This window comes from Corvus hawaiiensis, chromosome 5 (genome assembly GCF_020740725.1).
Source record: "Corvus hawaiiensis isolate bCorHaw1 chromosome 5, bCorHaw1.pri.cur, whole genome shotgun sequence".
Lineage (NCBI taxonomy): Eukaryota > Metazoa > Chordata > Aves > Passeriformes > Corvidae > Corvus > Corvus hawaiiensis.
This window is the reverse complement of record NC_063217.1, coordinates 52331387-52338752: the sequence shown is the minus strand read 5'-3', so window position 1 is coordinate 52338752 and position 7366 is coordinate 52331387. Positions and strand designations below refer to the sequence as shown.

General features: G+C 39.7%; 1 long non-coding RNA gene across 2 annotated transcripts; it reads left to right on the top strand.

Moving 5' to 3' along the window:
- Positions 1-459: 459 nt before the first annotated feature.
- Positions 460-7006, top strand: LOC125325645. Of its 2 annotated transcripts, XR_007203466.1 has the most exons (4): positions 460-576; positions 1137-1345; positions 3798-3996; positions 5715-7006. It is a non-coding gene; the product is annotated as an uncharacterized LOC125325645 (long non-coding RNA). The 2 variants fall into 2 exon arrangements; XR_007203465.1 differs by lacking the exon at positions 460-576 and having other exon boundaries at positions 939-1345.
- Positions 7007-7366: the final 360 nt, after the last annotated feature.

Genomic DNA, 7366 nt, shown 5'->3' with positions numbered 1-7366 from the left:
TCCCTATGTTAGTATACATCTCAAACTGTTTTATAAACTGTGAATTCCAAGCTATTACACAACGGAATTGATGAAATATTGATATGCACTGTGCTCTGAGCACAAAATATAGAGCAGTGTGTGTGATTCTGAGGAAGAGAAAGCAAAGGAAAGCCCATCAGGTGAAAAGAGCTGTTCTTGACAGCTCTTTTTCAAGAATGCTGTAATATAATGCACAGCTTGTGCTTAAACAGGTAAGCCTAAAGAGCAAAGGATGCTCACGTTCTTCTCTGCAGTAGAAAAAGTCAGATGTTATTCCGGAGCTCTGATTGCTTTTCCTAATACTGCTCTATTTGCCCAAAAATAAAATGGAAATGTAGCAGGGTAAAAAGAAATTATTTCCCTCTCATTCCTCAGGAAAAAACTGCTTTATTGCAAAGAGTGAACCTCGTTTTTCACACCTCCGCGGCCAGGACGCCTCACCGCTGTTCCCTCTGCGGGCAGGATCGCATCACAAGTAGTCCCTCCAGCGGATCCCTCCGCGGCCAGGACCGCATCACCGCGGGTCCCCTCTGGCAGATCCCTCTGTTATCAATGGTATTGTGATGTTGGCTTTTCGCATGCTACATCATTGTTATGGATTTATTGTGATGTTGGTTTTTTTATGTTCCTTAATGTTAGAAAAGCTTTGCCTGGGTTCTGTAATGTAATGCTGTAGAATGTCTGTAGTTTGGGTGGTCAGTTTGGGAAGGATGGGGGGGGTCTTCACATTCCTGGAAAATCTTATCAGAAGAAAAGAACCCGAAAGCAGATGGAATGGAGCCAAGGAAAAAGATAAGACTGATAAGATGATACTCAGCAACTCCAAAGAATTAATGAATTATGCATGATGGTGATGAATACGAAATAAGCGATGTATTTTACAGACGATCTTTTGGATGTAAAGGTGTGCCTTTGGATCTCTGCCGAAGCACCCGGCCGGCCGTAACACCCTTGTTGCTGTTGTCTCCTAATTGTCCCTTTTATTAAACTTTCCTTAAAATTTTACAAAGAGTGAACCTCGTTTTTCACAATGGTTAGTTGGCAGCCACATGAGATCAGGTTCTTGCCGTGATTGAAAATTGCAAGAAAATATTCAGAGTGCCTCCCTGGTCCAGGTGGATGTAATTCAAGACTCTGTATGTGAAGGAGCGCTGGCTGGAGGTGCCTCAGGAAATCTGCAGACCTGGTGTTGTGAGCCCACGTTTTGGAGACATATCCCAACAGATGCCTCTGCAAGCTGTATGGCCTGTCTGAGGTGTAAATCAAGCACGTGGAAAAACACTGTGCAATGAGTTAACCTTTGAAGAATGAATTTCCCAGCAAGGTACAGGAATGCTTTTGGTTTGTGCCTTTGTTACCTGTACATCAGTAATATGGTCAATCTTTCCAGAGAGCCTGGCATAAATAGAGAGTAGAGGAAACATAGTGAACCTGTTTCTGTGCTCTTTCATTCATCATCTCATCTCACCCTCACCATATTCTCCAATTTCATTTGTTGGAAAAACTCTTCAAGTAAAGAAATTAAGTCAAATTTGTGCTTTCCCCCCAACCCCCCCCCTTTTTTTTTTTTTTTAATTGCCTTCTTTCCTGTAAGCCATCAGGGGCTTTTTCTTGCTTGTTTCTGTTTGTTTGCTTTCTGGATTCTTTCTGTCTTCAGTGTTTGCATCTTGCTCTATTGTCACATGTAGTTTTTTGGCTTTTCTGGAAGTGTCAGACAAGGGGAACTGTGCAGTAAGCCATATCCAGACTTTGCTCTACTAGCTCTAGTTAAAACATCACAAAGTTTCATTGCTCTGTTCAGGTAAATCTCTCCTACTGAATCATTGTTCTCCTATTCTAGTGTTGCCCTGGAGGGGCAAGAGATCATCTAGGCTTAAAACATCAGCAAATACAAGAAAACCCTCAAAGCCCAGGGGCGGGAGAAATCACCCATCTCCCTGAGAAGACTGGGTATACGTTCCTTTCTGTTCCATCTCTGGACCACATCTCTTTCTGATGTGATTGCCAGACAGTGGCCCTTTACAAGAACATTGTCAGCTGGCAGTATTCATAGCAGTCGTGTGTTTCTTTCAGCAGAGATTTAATGTAAGTTTAGTGGTGTCTGCAGTTCACAATCAGGTGAGGAAAGGAGTCAGGAATGCTCTGGTTGTGCTATAGCTGTTAGAGCAGGAATTTCCTTTCTGCCTTTTTTACCATCTTATTTGTACTGCTTATACTTTATGGCTGTGATTTTTAGCGTATGTCATGAGTTTCTCTGATGCTGCTAGCAGTTCCCTGCCTGTGCTTTGCTAGGAGGGGGCAGTGTCCTGATGCTTTTGACATAAGGTGTATTTGTTGGCTGCAGTGCATTCCCATTGGACACCAGAAGCAAGGCCTTGCAGTGGAAGGAGGTGGTGGGGGGGCGTGTCTTGAAAGAGGTTACTGCATTAAACATCTGCTAGAGGAGGAAGTTTCCACAATAACTGGGTTAATAGTCCACTTCTGGAGTGTAAGCTGGGGGCAATCCTTTGTCCAGCCCCAGCCATGTGCAGCACACAGCAGCAAACGTGGCTTGCAGAGGCTGGGGTGCAGAGCAGGACCTGTTGCCTGCTCCTACATTAAAAGGGAGGAGGGAGAGGAAGCCTTTGCAGCTGGGTTGAGTGCAGGCTGCTGTCAGCAGTTGGCTAGAAGCATTCCTCACTGCTTCGAGTTCTGGGAGTGATGCTTCAGAGAAAAATCTCCCCTGACTTTTTTCAACCACAAGTCTTTGTCATGCATAACAGGGTGGAGTTCTCTGCTCCACTCTTCCCCAAGTTTTTCAGCTGTGGGAGATAGGGGAGGGAAAAAATTTAATCAGACTTCTTAAATTTGTTACTTTCCAGGGGCTGCAGGACTGCGTCTCCAAAACCATGCTTGGAATTCATCTTGCTCACAAAATTTCATGATCTCAAGAAAGAATTCCTACTCCTATTTCCAAATCTCTTATGATTGTGGTTGGTTTTGTTTGTTTGTTTGTTTGTTTTTTTACTTGGTGTAGGAATTCAGGCTGCTCAAGGCCCACAATTTACGCCTGACTGAATGAATGTCAAATTGGATTTTCAGGGAATATATTAGGAAGCTATGTAAAATAAGGCTCTAGTGGAGAAGCAGGAAAGAACACACACATCCTTGCTTTACTTTACACTGGAAAATTTATTTATTTATTTGTTTTGGTACTGAAGAGGAAAAACCTTACAGTTTAATACAAGGCTTCTGGGTTTTATTTTGTGTTGAAAACTGGTTACCTTATTTAGCTTTCTCATTTTCTTAGAAAAATCAGAAGTTGAACTATTTTCTGCATGATTGCTGAATGCTTAAATCAAGTCCATACAGAACCTTTGAATAACACAAACCAAAGTGGAGAGTTCAATAGAAGTCTGACAGATAAATGTTTCAAATAACAGCAGCTTAAAAGATGAATGGTTGATGTTTTCCCCTTTCTTATGTTTAAGTTATTGGCGAAGGAATGGTATTTCATATGCGTAGAAGGATATTCTTGCCCTTGAAAAACATTTCCAGTAACTTGGTATTGAAAACAAGTCATGGTGGACATGCAGGTTATTAACACATTTGAGATCATAACAGACATGTCTTTTTTCCAAATAGTGTGGCTGAATCAAGTAAATAAAAGAAACCTGAAGATCTACTATTTCTTTATCTGTGTTTTGTGTATTTCCTTAGATGTGAACTTAGGAACCAAAATCAAATGCTTAAGATCTTTCATTATTTTTTTTCCTGTCTTTGTGTCTTCCATCAAGCCTAAGTTCATGACTGGAAATCTGGCTTCCCATGGCTGGGATGGCCAGGCCTGGAGAGTGATGGTGAATGGAGTTGCATCCAGTTGGTGGGTTGGTCACTAGTGGGATTCCCCAGAGCTCAGTCCTGTTTCAGATCTGTACTGATGACCTGGACGATGGCATTGAGTACACCCTTGGTCGGTTTGCAGATGACACCAAGGTGAGTGGGAGTCTGCTGGAGGGAAGGAAGGCTCTGCAGAGGGATCTGGACAGAGCTGGGTCCTGTGTTTTTGTCACAACAGCCCCATGCAGTGCTACAGGCTTGTGGCAGAGTGGCTGGAAAAATGCCCATTGGAGAAAAGCCCTGGGGGGGGTGCTGGTTGATGGGCAGCTGAACATGAGCCAGCTGTGCCCAGGTGGCCAAGAAGTCCAGTGGCATCTTGGCTTGTATCAAGAACAGTGTGGCCAGCAGAACCAGGGCAGTGATCATCCCCCTGGACTCAGCACTGGTGAGGCCACACCTCAAATCCTGAGTTTAGTTTTGAGCCCCTCGCTACAAGAGAGGTTCTGCAGTGGGTCCAGAAAAGGGCAAGGGAGCACAAGTCTGATGAGAAGTGGCTGAGAGAGCTGGGGTTGTTTAGCCTGGAGGAATACGGTTCAGGAGGGACCTTACCACTCTCTACAACTGCCTGAAAGAAGGTTGTAAATGGGGATCGGTTTCTTCCAAGTAACAAACAACAGGACAAGAGGGAAAGGCTTCAAGTTTCATCGATGTGTGTGTGTGTTAGACTGGATATTAGGAAAAATTACTTCACTGAAAGGGTGGTCAGGCATTGGAACAAGCTGTCCAGGGAAGTGATAGAGTCACCATACCTGAAAACATTCAAATAACATGTAGATGTGGCACTTAAGGGCATGGTTTATTGGTGAAGATGGCACTGCGGGGTTAACAGTTGGACTCAATGATCTTAAAGGTCTTTTCTAACCTTAATGATTCAATGGTTCTATGCCAAATTGGTTTTTAAAAGCATTACATTGACTGTTTTTTCTAAGCTGGTGATTATCCCTCTAAAAGTCTAAAGTGGACTGAAGATTCTTCCTCCCTCTCACATATTGGAATAAAGAAAATAAACTGAAGGTAGCCAGAATTATCTTAAGTATGAATTCAGATGTGAGAATAGGAGTATCGCCCTTGCTGTTGACCATTAGATTCTAGGGACTGAACTGAAAATGGGGAAAAAAAGTAATACTTTATTCATCTGCTGTTTCTTATGGTGTGCATTGTCTTTTAAAGGTGTCTGTTGGATATTGTTATGAGATTGCACATTGTTTTAAAATAAAAAGCAGTAAATAATCCCTGAGAAATTGTCAAGAAAGATGTTTCCTTTTTATTAAAACACAATATTAATAGATAATAATTAGATTAGAAAAATCCCTCTATTTACTAAACACTTTTTGTCAGTTGTTTTGTTTTACATTTGTTCAGTATGAACTTGCCTTGCTCTCTGTACTGGTTAAAAAATCTGCTGTTCACCATGCATTAATTCAAAGAACACAGTTAAGTCACACTACTTTCGTATCAGTGGAGGCCTAAGATCACTCATGAGCTATTTGTTAATGTCTGTACTGTAAAATGATATTTCCTTGATCTCACTAAGCAGAAATTATAGAAATACAAAAAAACCCTACATCATGACTTCTCATTTTTACAGTGCTCAAGCAAATGCCCAAATAAAATGGCAAATAGTCCACTTAGAGGATAAAAAAAGGAACTGAAACAAACCAAATATAACTCCGACTTTGAAAGTATGAAGGGTTTAGTCATTAGCACTTGGAATGCTTTCTGTGTTAGCTGCAGGGATTTCATGGTACTGACACAACTTCAGATGGTGCACTTAACACTTTGCTAAATTATTTGCACATTTTTGTCTGTTTCAGCTGGCATCACTGCTTTGGAAATCTTCAGTGTCTCTTTTATCACAGCACACAGGTATCAAGTCACAGGAAAGTGTGCCTCATTTGGAAAAAATCAGCTCAACTTGACTATGATACAAAATCCACAGAACTTTTTTTTTTTCTTGCTGAGTTAATTTGTGGTGCTCTCGTGGTGTTCCTGTGGATGGAATTTTACTGTCAAGACTTCTGTCTATTCAAAAAAGTTCTTCAAGAAGAGAAATGTGGGAAGGAAAGGCACATCATTCTTGTGGGGATGAGGAAGAGAGAGGAAGATAGAAGTTCAGTACCTGCACGTTGTCAGGCATACATACCCAGAAAAAATCACTCCAATTAAGTTATGTTGATAAAAAAATAGGCCATATATATTGATGAATATTGTTTAAACTGTCTGTCAGATTCAGGAGGAAAATTAAAAATAACTATAGAGGAAATACGTAGCATTCTTTCAAGATAATGGGCTTTCCACCTCCTTTTCAAAAAAGCGATGGGAGCTCCAGAAAGCTTTACAAATACATCATCCATCATTTTGCTGTTTTCTAGAAATTGCAGCGCTAACAGAATTCTGTGAAATTCGTTTACAAATACATGGGTAGCAATACTATTAAAATGTCTTTTAGTTTTAGTTGAATTTTCAAGAAGTGATGCAGGTTAAATTCTGTATGAAATAAAGAATAGGTTTAAAAACTCAACAAGAAGTTTGTATTAACCAGTATGACTGGAAGTACACTAATGTCCAAATTCTTCAGAAACAGCTATGGCAATTTATGGATTAAACAGCTTTAAAAGTCATTCCTATTCCTATTTGTACTTTCTTTTTTCCTAGACTGTAGTACTGTGCTACTTCATCTACATACAAAATGAAATTAAGATGGTGAAATAAGTTCTGCCATGACTTAAAATGAATGTAGGCACTCTAGGAATGTTACCTTACAATGTAGCATTGAAAAGAAAAATCATACAGTTATAATTCAGTCATGCTTGTGCATAAGGATAAATGTATAGTGTCGAGATAGAACTGTTTTATGGAAAACAAAGCCAGTTATCTGGGTCATTCCAGGAACTTTCGACTAATGAGTCATTTCACGCAGATCTCATATAGGTTTGTTTGATAGTTTTCAAAATGCTGTAAAGGCAGCCTTTAAGCATAGAGGAAAATATATTGTGGATTATAATTTCAGTCATTCAACTAAACTGTTTAGGAGAAAATCAATTGTAAAAATTTAGTTACAATGGCATTGCTACTTTAAAAGGATTTGTGATGAAATATTTGTTTCTGCTTCAATTAATAATTTAGGGTTGCCAAGCATAAACAGGGTTTAGTGACCTGAAATGACTTTTAATTCAGTTAAATGAATTTTAAAAAATAGTAGCTCAAAAAAATCATTCTCATGGCAAAGTTTATTTCTCTAGCTATTAAAAGCAAATTTACATCTGTGTATCTCATTTCATAAATTTCTTGAAATTACCTATGAAAGTATGATGTGTTAACAAAATATTTAGCTTTATTAAGGGGCATGAAAGTTAATTTTGCTTTTAGAAACTGCATATACAACAAATATCAGAACAGGATTTTCATTTTCATTTGTTTGAAACATTTCTGCACTTCAGTAGCTAAACCACTGAAACAACAGACA